Here is a 13,428-nt window from a genome sequence, read left to right on the forward strand (position 1 = left end):
ACATATCCTTGCACGTACCCTTGCACGCATGCAACACTCGCATGCCTGCATGCACACAACACACGACGCAAGACACACACTCAACCTATACGTCCATGCACCCTTTATTAAGGACATGGATTGTTACGGATATTAATCAATCTTATCTGTGATAAGCAGAACATTGATGTTTGCAGCGGTCTTTATGAATCACAACATATCGAATGGGCTATCAACATAGTAGGCTTATCTACATGAAAAGGATGACATAAGACTCAATGAACAATCATCGGTTTATGAAATGCCCGCTTCTGACTGCCCTGGCCCACCAAAGGTTCCTATGCTCTGCGCTGCCTGCGTTGGGTCATTGACATGCAAGCCATGTACCCAAAGAGCCCTCATGTCAGTGGAAGAACGATGCGGTGTCCTACATCAGAGTCGAGGGCGCCACTCGCTACACGCCCGACTGAACACGCCTCCTTGCTGCATTCAAACGCCTCCATGAAACCCGCCCATGTGGAAGCCAAGAAACCCACTCTGGACACACGTCCGTTCATGACCGGGTCGGCATTAAATGCAACACCGGCCAAGCTCATCCCGTTCGCCATCTATTTAATCTCCTATTTAAACCAGGGCAAACGCTGGCCAAGAATCGCACACCTCCGCCACCCACCTATCTCCTCCTTCACCATTTTGTCCACTCATACAATGGCTTACGAAGAGTAGTTATTCCGCACAAGCCATTTGTCTAGGTTTGTATCTCTCCACACACCCACATAGGTGGGGGACGTGCACGAAGAGAAGAGGTGCACGCACGGTGCACGTACTCCCGTCTCTTTCCCAACCACACCCACGCGGGTACATGGTGGAGCTCATTTCTGTACGAAAAGGCAGCCCACGTGGTAATTTGACACGTGTACTGGTTGTCCACTTGGTGTAGGGAGGATCGTCTACCACGGGTGAACAGACAAATTGCGACCTGACGCGTTATGTTAAAAAAGAGGCAAACCATGTGGGGCCTACCTTAGAGGCAAGGCTCTATACACTGGAGTACTTTTCATGTGTCCCGTCAACTCGCGGAACAAGGATAAGCTTGCTTAGTATGTCGTCTCCCCGGCCTAATGGCGCGATGGCTCGCAAGATGAGGTGAAGCTTGCTTACTAGTAGTAGTATTGTACGCCTTATGCCCGCTCCCTCCCCCACGCGTGCGGTGGCTCGCAGGACGAGGAGAAAATTTTACTACTCCCTCCGTTTACTCGTCGTCCCTACTACCTTCGTTAGAGAGATTATCATATTGTTTGTAATATATATGTTCTTTAGTACTCCCTCCATTTACTTATACAAGGCCACTATGAAAAAATACATTTTGCATCTATACAAGGTCACAAATAGTAATCGATACAAAAGTTACTACTCCCTCCTTTCCAGTTTATGGCTCAATTTCAAAATCTCTCCAACCAAGGTAGACAGTGAGTGGTCGAATTAATTTCTTACTCCTAGTTTGCACAAGTAATTAGTACGCTCGTTTTTCTCAAGAAGTTATGTTTACCGAGGCATTAATTAGAACGAATGCATGAATGACCACTAAATTTCCATGAACTTCTACATGCATTGGTGAGTTTTCTCTTGACACTGCTTGCATCGGGTGATATAACGCACCTCGAAATCCAACATGTGATGGTACTACTACTAGTAGTAGAATTGAGACTTATAAAACGGAAAAACGAATGTTTTTTAGATGAGCCCTATAAACCCTAGTTGGTACTTACGTAAAAATAGATTTTCCCAAAACTAAGTCGCTCAACCTTTATTTGCTTGTTTCCCTTCCCGCCTCCTTGCCTCGAACAGACTATGCCAAACTCCCCTGCCTACCGCACGGGAAAAGACACGCCCTCGCTTTTTTTAGTCCTGGTTTGTATCGATGGATCACGCAAAGCAGCAAAACCCAAAGTCGTGTCTTGTACTCCTCTGTCAACGCTCGCTTTCATGAATTTTGTACTTCCTGTTGCCGACATGTGGGACATATAGCAACCGGGTCGACATGTCAAGCACCAAATAACAGTGCAGAATAGCAGGGGGGACGCACCCCAGTCGTACCGCCCTAGAAGTAGTAGTAGTAGTAGTGAGCAATGAGACGTCAAATCACAATGCCGCACCTTCCCAGACGGACAAAGCAACCATTATTTCACACTTCGGTTTGCCATCATCTCAAACCACGTAGTATTGCTTCTGCCTCAAGAGGGACATGCGCATCGCCTTGGTACATCATGACACATGGGACCGCATGACAGGCCATGCTCCCCCGCCGATCGCTCGGTAAAATCACCTCATTTTTACTACTATACTTCCTCCGTATCGGTTTACTACATGGCATGCACGTCGTTCTAGGTTGAGAATTTAACTGGCTATATATGTGATGAACTGTACATGTTTAGAAACTACATCCTCTTAATAATCCAATGATATACTTTTTGTGACATAGTAACTCGGTTTAGTTAGTCAAATGGATGACCTAGAAGTACATGCACGCCCTATAAACCGAGACGTCTAAAAAACGAGACGGAGAGGGTAGTCGGGATTCACCAAGGAGCAAAAGCAAGTGGTAGGCTGCACCTGTCGTGTTGGCGTAGCGACTCAAGCAGGGTTAGTCCGCACACGAAATGGCGACACACTTAACAGGACCCCTTTGGCCGACATGTGGCTCATCCACCATCTTGTTCCACGTGTAATGCACCAGATTACAGTTCGGAGCAGCGGTTGGAATTGGAGGCACCCCGGTCATAGCGCCGCAGTAGTAGAAAATGAGCGATGAGGGGTCAAATCACAAAGCCCCACCTTTCCCGCATTAAGCTGGACGGACGAAGCAACCATCATTTCAGTCTAGGGCGCAAGAGCATAAAGAAAACAGAAAACAAATGATGCGTGCGGCAGCTACCTAGGACACGCTAGGGTAGGGGTCTCCACTACAGATCTTTTTTTGAAAGCGCCTCCACTACAAATCGGCTTCTCCCTCGTCCTCTTGAAGAAAACTGATGATTCGTGCTGCGGTAGTGTTTGTAGGAGCAGGCGAACATGCGGGCCGCGCTCACGGGGCGCGGGAGTTGCTGCGGTGCCGGCTGATGGAGAGCGGACGCGACACACTGCTGGAACGTGTCGCAGAGCTGCTAGATGCGGCGGCGTTAGGAGCGCCACCTTTCTGCTATCTGCTTCCTTCTCGAGCCGCCACTGGGCCTCACGACGGGCCACACTACAACCGCGCGCCCTCGGGTGCGCCTGGGGGCGTCATCGGCCCCAGGACGGTCGGCGACGCCAGAGGCCCCGTTGCCCCCGCGCTGCTTCTAGTAAGCACGGGCACGAGCATTGCCCCCCATGGCCCCAGCGAGGCGTTGCATCGTCATACTCAGGACGTTGCGCTGGGTCAGGCGACATGGAGTGTGGGGCACTACGGTGAGGTGTTTGGGGTAACAGCCCCAGAAGCCTATGTGCCCTGCATGATGGATCAGGAGTACACACCGGAGGATGAACTTGGCTCGTTTCTCGGGCCAGGTTGGGAGGACGAAGCAGTAGGAGCTGAAGCCTTCCAGGAGCCGCCGGAGAGACCCGCCAACCGCACTGTCGACAACAGATATATGGTACCACTAATCCCTTAGGAGAAAACTTACGCTAACCATGAGTCCCAGATGAACCAGACCATAGCGCCGAACGGTGGTTCCGGCATGATAGGAGAGACCCGCTGGGGGCTGCATGGAAGGGGCCAAGAGCAAGGCCCCTCCTTAAGTCAGGCGGAGCAAGGCAACGTTCGGAGGTAGGCCCTCTGCCGGGGTGGCAACCGCGACCATTCCCTCGAAAAAGGACCCGTGGTCGCCATTGGCGCCCCCTCTGCCCTCGTTGGGCCGTCCAGGTTTCCGGTCGTCCCAGCGATGGCAGGGGGTGGCGCAAGGTGGGGCCTTCGTCTGACAATATGAAGCAAGGCCGGTTCTTGTGAAGAAGGCCCAGTGCCTGTGAAGCTCGCCGCCCATGACACTCTCACGTAATAATGAGTGGGGTTGTACACACCCCGGAGACTCAGGGTTGCCGGCCTCAGGCCCTGGGGCTCCCTCCCACGCCTAGTGGTAGCACTTAGTTCTGCACTTGTGAGAAGACTCGAAGACCAGAAGACTAGACTAGGCGCCGGACGCGGCCATTTGCTTTGGATCTCTTCTTCTGTAGCCTTGCTTTCTGGATTTGGATTTAAGTTGAGGTTGAGCTTCTGTTGATGCGTGTGGGGGTGTATTTTCTCATTCAAGCAATTTCTTGCCATCTGGTTCTTGCCTTGTTATGGAGCTCACACTCGTCGTCTCCCCCTCGCGGGCCCCTCGCGAGCGAGGCTGAGCACAGCACGCGCGCCACGCTCGCCGACCGGTGCAGGAACATCGCGAGGCCATCTTGGGCGGGTCAGCAGACCCTTCAGGAGCCCCGTGGCCACTCTCGACCATAGAACCCGATTCAGGGCCCGGCCCAGCTAAGGTAAGCCGCAGCGGAAAAACTTGTCGTCGGACTCATGACCGACCAAAATGCACCCTCGGCTTGGCATAAAGGAGTAGAAATCATGATTTGCTTACATGAGGGGATCCCCCTCCCAAAATGTTCTTACAATCTTTAGGGGCCACGCCTGAGTTTTTGCATACAGGGTGGAGCAGTAAAGGAACCAGGAATTAGCCAGATATGTCGCTCGCCGCGTCCCCCATGTCATCTTCAGACACGCCGCTGGCATCGCTATCACCATCATTTGTGTTGCCTCCACCTTTGCCGGCACCGACGCCCCCGTCATCGACCACGTCGGCTTCGTCCGCCGCAACCACAACCCCATCATTGTCAGAAGCGAAGGCCCTAACCAGCGCATCCACGTGGTCTTGAACCCACCGCTCCAAGTCACCCCGGATGGCTTCCAGCACGGGAGCAATAGCGGCGTCGAAATCAAAGTTGAGGTCAATGTTCCGGAGGTGGCTGAAGACGCGGGAGAATGCGCGCCCAAGCAGACTGCGACTTCACTATTCCACAAGCGGGCGAGCCCTGTTAGACCCGGCTTCCAGGAGCGTCACCACATTGGTGAAGAAGGTCAGGTGACTGGCATAGTCATTCGAGTGGGGAAGTGGTGTATTCTTGTCACAGATGAAGCCCAGGGGGGCGTGCTCGCGCTCCAGCGTCTGCCGTTGAAGCACTTCCTCCCTGTTTTTCCGCGCGACGGCCTCGGCATCATCAACCTGTCTTTGAAAAGAAAGCAGCTCGGTGCGGGCGGAGCCAAGTCCACCTGTGCCGAGATCAGGGCGGCGGCTGTGGCCTCCTCACGCCTCTCTGCCTCGTCTAACCTGGGTCTGAGACTAGCTGTCCTGCCCGCTGCCTCGACTCCCGCAAGCCTCAGCTTCAGGGTGTGCCGTGCCAACCTTCGAGATCCGCGCGAACCTCGGCCACCCGGCGGTCGACATCCTCCTGGACCTTGGCCTCACGAGCCCCGACGGCATCTTCCGCTTGGGCAACCTAACATTCCGTCGTCTCCAGTTGCTCATGCTCGAGGCTACGCTCCATGGCTTCCAGAGCTAACACCTCCTCGTGCTTGCGGACCTCATCTTCCTCGGTAGGCATCCCCTTCAGTGACGCGAGAGTGGCTTTACGCGCCTCCACTTTCTGCTCGAGGGACACGCCCCAAGCGTGGAGCTCCCACACGCGCTTCTCCATAGCCTCGCGGTGGAGGTCAGCTTCACGAGCCTCCTCCAGAGCTCGGGAGCATGCCTCATGGGAGGCCGCAAGATAGGGCTCAGCCTTCGCGTTTTCTAGCTCACGCTGGTGGCGCACAAGGTTGATGGCCACTTTCATCCTGTGCCACTCCCCCGCCAGTCACAGACCCTCGGCCACGAGGCGCGCGCCGACGCCCGCGAGCTCTTCACCAAGTCGGCTCATCGCACCCATCGCCTCCTAGAAGAGCTCGTGACGAACAACGTTCCGCTTGCGCTCGAACTCCAACGCGCGACCTTCCTCGTCCTCCGCTATGGGGGCTCCAGGCAGAACGCGGAGTGGGGCGCCCCCTCTTGACAGGGGGCTGCGGGCTGGTGCCGCTTCGGGCTCCAACCCAACCTCGAAAGGGGCCCCAGCCAGGTGGGGCCCGCTACGTGAGGAGGAGCTAAAGATCGAAGCCAACCAGCTACTGTTGAAGACCAGGGGAGGAGCTCGCGGCACGCCCGTTGCGCTCCGAGCAAGGCCATGAGGGAAGGACGACGAAGGCGCAAGCTCGGGGCGCCCTTGTGACGGACCAACTCGCACGGCTGACCCCACGCCGTGGGCAGCACCCGAGCCTGCAGCGTTGGAGCTTGGCGGGTGCAACGGGATGAGAGGGAGTTGCCTCTCAGGAGGTTTCACGTCTTGGCAGAATGGGTCCTGAGGGGATAATCGGCAAGAAAGGAAGGCGACACACGGGATAAGGTACTTACTCACCGACGGCAATATACTTTCGTCGCTTCAACGGCCCAAAGATGCTGTTGCCGCTCGGAGATCCCTTCCTCTTGTGGAGCTCCTCGAAGTCCATGCAAAGCCGACCGAAGCGCTGGACGTGGCAGCCGGCGCGGAGCGAGGCCGAGGAAGAGCTTGGAGGAAGAACTTCAGGGGTGCCCGACTGCGGTGAACAGTCGGGCGCCATATCACCATGACCTCCAGAGGCCTCCGGTTCTTTGACCTCGGGAACCGCATGCTGCGTCGCATCAGAAACCCACGCCCCAGGGGAGGGTTTGCGAACTCCCGAGGACGACGCCCCAGGATCATGACGCGACATGTGCTCCTGAGCACTTGGGTCGTCGGCCTCCGTCGGAGCTCGCCCTCCTGCACCCTCACTCGGGGCGAGCTCGGCACCGACGGCGAGGAAGGGAACCACATCGACAGGGTTCTCGCGGGCCCCACCAGGACGATCGGGCACAACCCCCACTCATGAAAGGAGGGCATGCTCTCGGCGAATTAGGCGTTGTTCTCGCAGTGGTACAGCAGACAGCTCTTCCTGGGCATGTCATCCGGCAGGGGGGCACCCGTCAGGACTGCAAGCACCGTTTGTTGCGTCTTAAGAGGAAGCCCCTCCTCTTGAAACCTCATATGGTCCTAACTGTTGAGCAAGGCCCACATCAGGCGGGAACGGTGCTGAAGCAGAGCGACTCGGCTCTTAACGAACTCCTTCACCACCATAGGCGCAGCCACGCCGCTGTCCTTCAACCTCCTCATCCTGAGCCAGACGGGACCGATATGGGGGCTCATGATCCTCTCGTGGCACCAACTGGAATTGGGAACAGCAGGCCCTTGCGGAGCATGGAGCAGATGGCTGAACACACCGGCATCGAGAAACACCCATCGTGTTTGAAATTCGCTCGTGGATGGAGGAAGCTAGAAGTCGATCCCCTCGCCCGCTGTCACGGCCACGGCCTGGAAGCTCATGCACCCCGAGGTCTGCTGAGGGTTTGTCCGATGCAGTGAGAAGAAGTGGTGGAAGAGGGCCACCGAAGGAGCGATGCCCACCATGGCATCGCACACAAAGGCGAAGATAGCTTGAAGAGTCACAGATTGAGGGTCGAGATGCAGCATGTGGATAATATAATGCTCGAGCACCGCGTTGAAGAAGGTGGAGAAGGGGGGAATCAAGCCAGCCCAGAGGGCATCGATGAGGATTGGGACATCAGTGGCCGCCCGGGCAATGCGAGCGCGCACGGGCCAAGCCGCCGTCTCCTCGCACTCGTTGAAACTAGAAGCAAGCATGGGGCGCACCTTGTCCATGGCCTCGTCGTTGAGCACAAGAGGATGGACGAGCGCTGGCTCGAAGGACGGAGGCGCACTCCGTAAGACAGAGGCTTCTTCCCCTTGTCTGATTGTTTCGGCGCCATGGCGACAAAGCAGGCAGAGTGCAGGACAGATCAGAGAGGAGGAGCGGAGTCTTGAGGAAGCAAAAGGACTCGGGAGGCAAGGCGTGGGCAATGGGAGAGTAACTGTGTAGGTTGCGGGGGCCGTGTAGCCAGGCAGATTCAAAGGCAGCATGAGGAAGCGGAGACGCCCACGTCCAATCAACCGCCACGCGTCAACCAAGGCCGCAGGCTTTTCGGGCCCGCGGCGCTCCGCACTTGATCCTTTGGCTTCGCCTCGAAGCCAAGCCCGAGCGCGCCTTAGGCCTGGGGGCTACTGTTGGTGTTCTCGAAATGGGGGTCCCGTCGATTCACCATCATCTCAAACCACGTAGTATTGCTTCTGCCTCAAGAGGGACACACGCATCGCCTTGGTACATCATGACACATGGGACCGCATGACAAGCCATGCTCCCCCGCCGATCGCTCGGTAAAATCACCTCATTTTTACTACTATACTTCCTCCGTATCGGTTTACTACATGGCATGCACGTCGTTCTAGGTTGAGAATTTAACTGGCTATATATGTGTTTAACTGTATTTGTTTAGAAACTACATCCTCTTAATAATCCAATGATATACTTTTTGTGACATAGTAACTCAGTTTAGTTAGCCAAATGGATGACCTAGAAGTACGTACACGCCCTATAAACCGAGACATCTAAAAAAACGAGACGGAGAGGGTAGTTCAGTACGTATCTTTATAGATCAATATTGTGACGCCCCGAGACCGTTGCGCCAGGTGTCTTCAGGTTATTCATTGTCGTTGCCGTGTCATTCGCTTGCGTGTTGCATCTTGCCATGTAATCATGTGCATTGCATCATCATGTTTTCAAAACTTGCATCCGTCCCGGTCTCCTCGTTCCGTCCGTTGCCCGTTCTGAGCCCAGATACACTTACACGCGCCCGCGGCATGTCCGAGATATTATTTTATAAGTGGCCGGAAAATGTTCTCGGAATGGGACGAAAGTTGGCGTGTGGTCTTATTATAGAGTATATAGACCGCCTGTCAAGTTTCATCGCATTCGGAGTTCGTTTGACGCCCCAACGTTTAACTATAGCGGCAGTATAGCCGGTCATATGTCGGACGTTTCCGGTATCCGGAAACATGTGCCAGGCTTTCCCTCTCTTTCCTCCCTAGACCGTCTACTCAGTCCACTACATACCGCCAGGCCCCGAAACCCTCTCTGCACAGTGCATTGAACCCCTCGCGCGCGTCCGGCAGTTGTGCCGAACCCGACCTGGGGAGTTGTCACCGTTGGACTCAGAACATCCCCAAACATCTACAAAACATCTCCGTTTTGTTAATTGGGCTTCCTAACCTATATTTTCTCGACCGCCCGATCGCTATCGGATGATCCAAATCATCCCCCTTTTGTATATATATAGACCCTAGTCCATTTTTTAGACCCAAACCCTAATTTCTAGGACTTTTGTCCCTATCGCCGCCGCCAACCGGTCTCAATCCACCTCGGGATCCTTTCTCCTCGTTTTCCTCTACCCACCAACCAACGCTCCCCACTGCTCCTCCCCGATTCGCCTCCTCCCGATCCACTAGCCAGCCACCACCAAATCCTCCTCCTTGCCTCGATCAAGCCCACAAGAGAGGAGCTCCTCCTCTGCTTTCTCCTCGAGCCGGCAGCAACAGCGCAGCACCCAAGCGCTCCTCGGCCTCACCTTCGCAACCCCGCCGCCTCCAGTGAACATCGCCGGTAAACCCAGCAGGTCCCCTGCCTCGTACCTTTTTTTCCTTTCGTGGCTCTCCGGCTCCCCTCACCGTCTCTCTCTCTTCTGTTCATGAACCAGCACGCCGCCGCTGCATGGAACCAGCCGGATCCGTTGAACCTCGCTGGGATCCACCTTCCCTCATCCAGATCGGCCGGTCTCCGCCATCCCCCTCTTCGTCAACTGCCAGGAGCTCCCCGCCGCCGGATCAGATCGCCTCCGCCTGGTACCTCTCGCGCTGGCGCCCTGCTCCATGTTCTGCCCGGAAACGAGCACATGAGTGCAGCCCCTGCGTCTCCGGCCGTGCCCAACCTCTGCCGCCTGGTGGCGTTAAGGAGCAGCGCCGCCCTCGCCGGAGTACGCGCCAAGTTCGTCGTCGTTGCACCGAGTCCGTTGCCAGCCGTCGTCATTGCCTCTGCTTCGCCCCCTTGTTGCCGTTGTCGCGTCCTGTTCCGTCTGAAGCTTCGGTGCCAAGTTCTCTGCTCAATCCCCTGCTGCGTTGACCGCAGCCCGATCCAGACCGACTCAGGCTCGTCCCACCGCACCGAGCAAGGCCCAGCTGGCTCCCCTGTGATTTCCGCATGGGCCGGCCTCCTCTCCAGATCTGGGCTATGGCCCATGGTGAGACCCCAATCGCCTCTGCTCCGGTTGGCCCAGCCAGATTCGGCCCATATCATGTTTTTTTTCCAGTTCTACGAATTCAGTATTTTTTCCAGAGAACGCAGATTTGCAGAAAACCCCTTGAACTTCATGCATTTAATAACTTCTCAACCGTGCATAATTTGCAAATAACTTATATATGAAAAATGCTTAGAATTGCATCTAGTTTCATAATATGTCATTTTCATCCATGTTTAAAATGTTTAAAATGCTGTTTGGTTAAATTTGCTCCTATGCCATGTTAAAATGCTTTAATTCATAACTAAATAACCGTAACTTGGATTTTAATAAACTTTATATGTAAATGGGGTAGAATTTTGCCTAGTTTAACATGGTGGCTTCACTTTGCATGCTTAACAAATCTAAAACTATGTTTAGGGCAGAACAGCACCAAACCTAATATATGCATATGGGGATTTACCGGAATTGTTGTTCGTTGCTTCCGGCCTCATCTAAACTTGCCTAGATAGGTAGTTTTCATTTGCTTCACCCTCTTGCCATGTTAGCAACATTTAATCTTGTTGGGTACATAACCGAGAGTGAACTAAATAAGTCATGTGGTGTTTCATCAATATGCAACTTGTTGCATATTGATCTCCACTTAATTTGTAGTTTTGTTTGTGCCCTTTGCCATGCCATGCTTCATTAAACCGGACATGCATCATACTTGATTGTGCATCATACCATGTTCATGTGTGGTTTGTTTACTATGTTGTGTGCTTCTTTCCGGTGTTTGCTTCTTTGGGCTGGTTCCGGTAACGTCGCGTTTGTGAGGACCCGTTCGTCTACGTCCGTTTGTCTTCTTCATGGACTCGTTCTTCTTCCTTGCGGGATCTCAGGCAAGATGATCATACCCTCGAAATCACTTCTATCTTTGCTTGCTAGTTGCTTGCTCTTTTGCTATGCATATGTTGCAATACCTACCACTTGCTTATCATGCCTCCCATGTTGTTAAACCAAGCCTCTAACCCACCTTGTCCTAGCAAACCGTTGTTTGGCTATGTTACCGCTTTGCTCAGCCCCTCTTATAGCGTTGTTAGTTGCAGGTGAAGATGGAAGTGTGTTCCTTGTTTGAACATGGAGATGTTTTTCCTTGTTGGAACATGTTTACTTGTTGGGATATCACATTATCTCTTATTTAATTAATGCATCTATATACTTGGTAAAGGGTGGAAGTCTCGGCCTTATGCCTGGTGTTTTGTTCCACTCTTGCCGCCCTAGTTTCCGTCATATCGGTGTTATGTTCCCGGATTTTGCTTTCCTTACGCGGTTGGGCTATTATGGGAACCCCTTGACAGTTCGCCTTGAGTAAAACTCCTCTAGCAATGCCCAACATTGGTTTTACCATTTGCCACCTAGCCTTTTCTTTTCCCTTGGGAGTCGCGCTCCTGAGGGTCATCATTATTTTACCCCCCCCCCGGGACAATGCTCCTCTGAGTGTTGGTCCAACCTGTCAGCTGCCGGTGGCCACCAGGGGCAACTCTGGGCTGGCCTACCCGTACCTAAGACAATCTGAGTGTTCCCTGAGAAAGAGATATGTGCAGCTCCTATCGGGATTTGTCGGCACATTCGGGCGGTGTTGCTGGTTTAGTTTTACCTTGTCGAAATGTCCTGTAACCGGGATTCCGAGTCTGATCGGGTCTTCTCGCTAGAAGGAATATCCTTCGTTGACCATGAGAGCTTGTGATGGGCTAAGTTGGGACCCCCCTGCAAGGATTTGAACTTCCGAAAGCCGTGCCCGCGGTTATGGGCAGATGGGAATTTGTTAATGTTCGGTTGTAGAAAACCTGAAGTTAACCTTAATTAAAATGCATCAACTGCGTGTGTAACCGTGATGGTCTCTTTGTGGCGGAGTCCGGGAAGTGAACACGGTGTTGGAGTAATGCTTGACGTAGGTTTTTCTAGGATCACTTCTTGATCATACTTTTATCGACCGTGCTTTGCCTTCTCTTATCGCTCTCATTTGCGTATGTTAGCCACCATATATGCTAGTCGCTTGCTGCAGCTCCACCTCATACCTTTTACCTTACCCATAAGCTTAAATAGTCTTGATCGCGAGGGTGTGAGATTGCTGAGTCCCCGTGACTCATAGATACTTCCAAAACCAGCTTGCAGGTGTCGATGAGTCCGTGCAGATGATGCAACCAAGCTCAGGAGGAGCTCGATGAAGATCTTGTCCTTTGTGTTGTTTTGTTCTAGTTGATCAGTAGTGGAGCCCAGTTGGGGTCGATCAGGGATCTGTGTAGCATTTGGGGTAGTCTTTTATTTTGGTTCCGTAGTCGGACCTTGATTGTATTTGGATGATGTAATGCTTTATTCATGTAATTGTGTGAAGTGGCGATTGTAAGCCAACTATGTATCTCTTTGCCTTATGTATTACATGAGTTGTGTGAAGATTAACTCACTTGTGACATTGCTTTCAATGCGGTTATGCCTCTAAGTCGTGCTTCGACACGTGGGAGATATAGCCGCATCGAGGGTGTTACAAATATAGTCGGGATTCACCAAGGAGCAAAACCAAGTGGTAGGCTCCACCTGTCGTGTTGGAATAGCGACTCAAGCAGGGTCGGTCCGCACACGAAATGGCGACACACTTAACAGGACCCCTTTGGCCAACATGTGGCTCATCCACCATCTTGTTCCACGTGTGATGCACCAAATTACAGTTCGGAGCAGCGGTTAGAATTGGAGGCACCCCGGTCATAGCGCCGCAGTAGTAGAAAATGAGCGATGAGGGGTCAAATCACAAAGCCCCACTTTTCCCGCATTAAGCTGGACGGACGAAGCCACCATCATTTTAGTCTAGGGCGCAAGAGCATAAGGAAAACAGAAAACCAATGATGCGTGCAGCAGCTACCTAGGGCACCCTAGGGTAGGGGTCTCCACTATAGATCTTTTTTTTGAAAGGGCCTCCACTACAAATCGGCGTCTCCCTTGTCCTCTTGAAGAAAACCGATGATGCAAGCTGCGGTAGTGTTTGTAGGAGTACTACTAGGGCGTGCGGGGCCATGTCGTAGTAAATGGGAGAGGGATTGAGTTCGAGTCGATGCCTTAAATATGTGTGGGCCGCTTGGTTTAGGGGAACGAGGCAGCATTTTGGGTTCGGGGACCAGTGGAGATATAGTATGTACAAAAAATTGTGGACGTAGATTCGACC

This window comes from Triticum dicoccoides, chromosome 7A (assembly GCF_002162155.2).
Source record: "Triticum dicoccoides isolate Atlit2015 ecotype Zavitan chromosome 7A, WEW_v2.0, whole genome shotgun sequence".
Lineage (NCBI taxonomy): Eukaryota > Viridiplantae > Streptophyta > Magnoliopsida > Poales > Poaceae > Triticum > Triticum dicoccoides.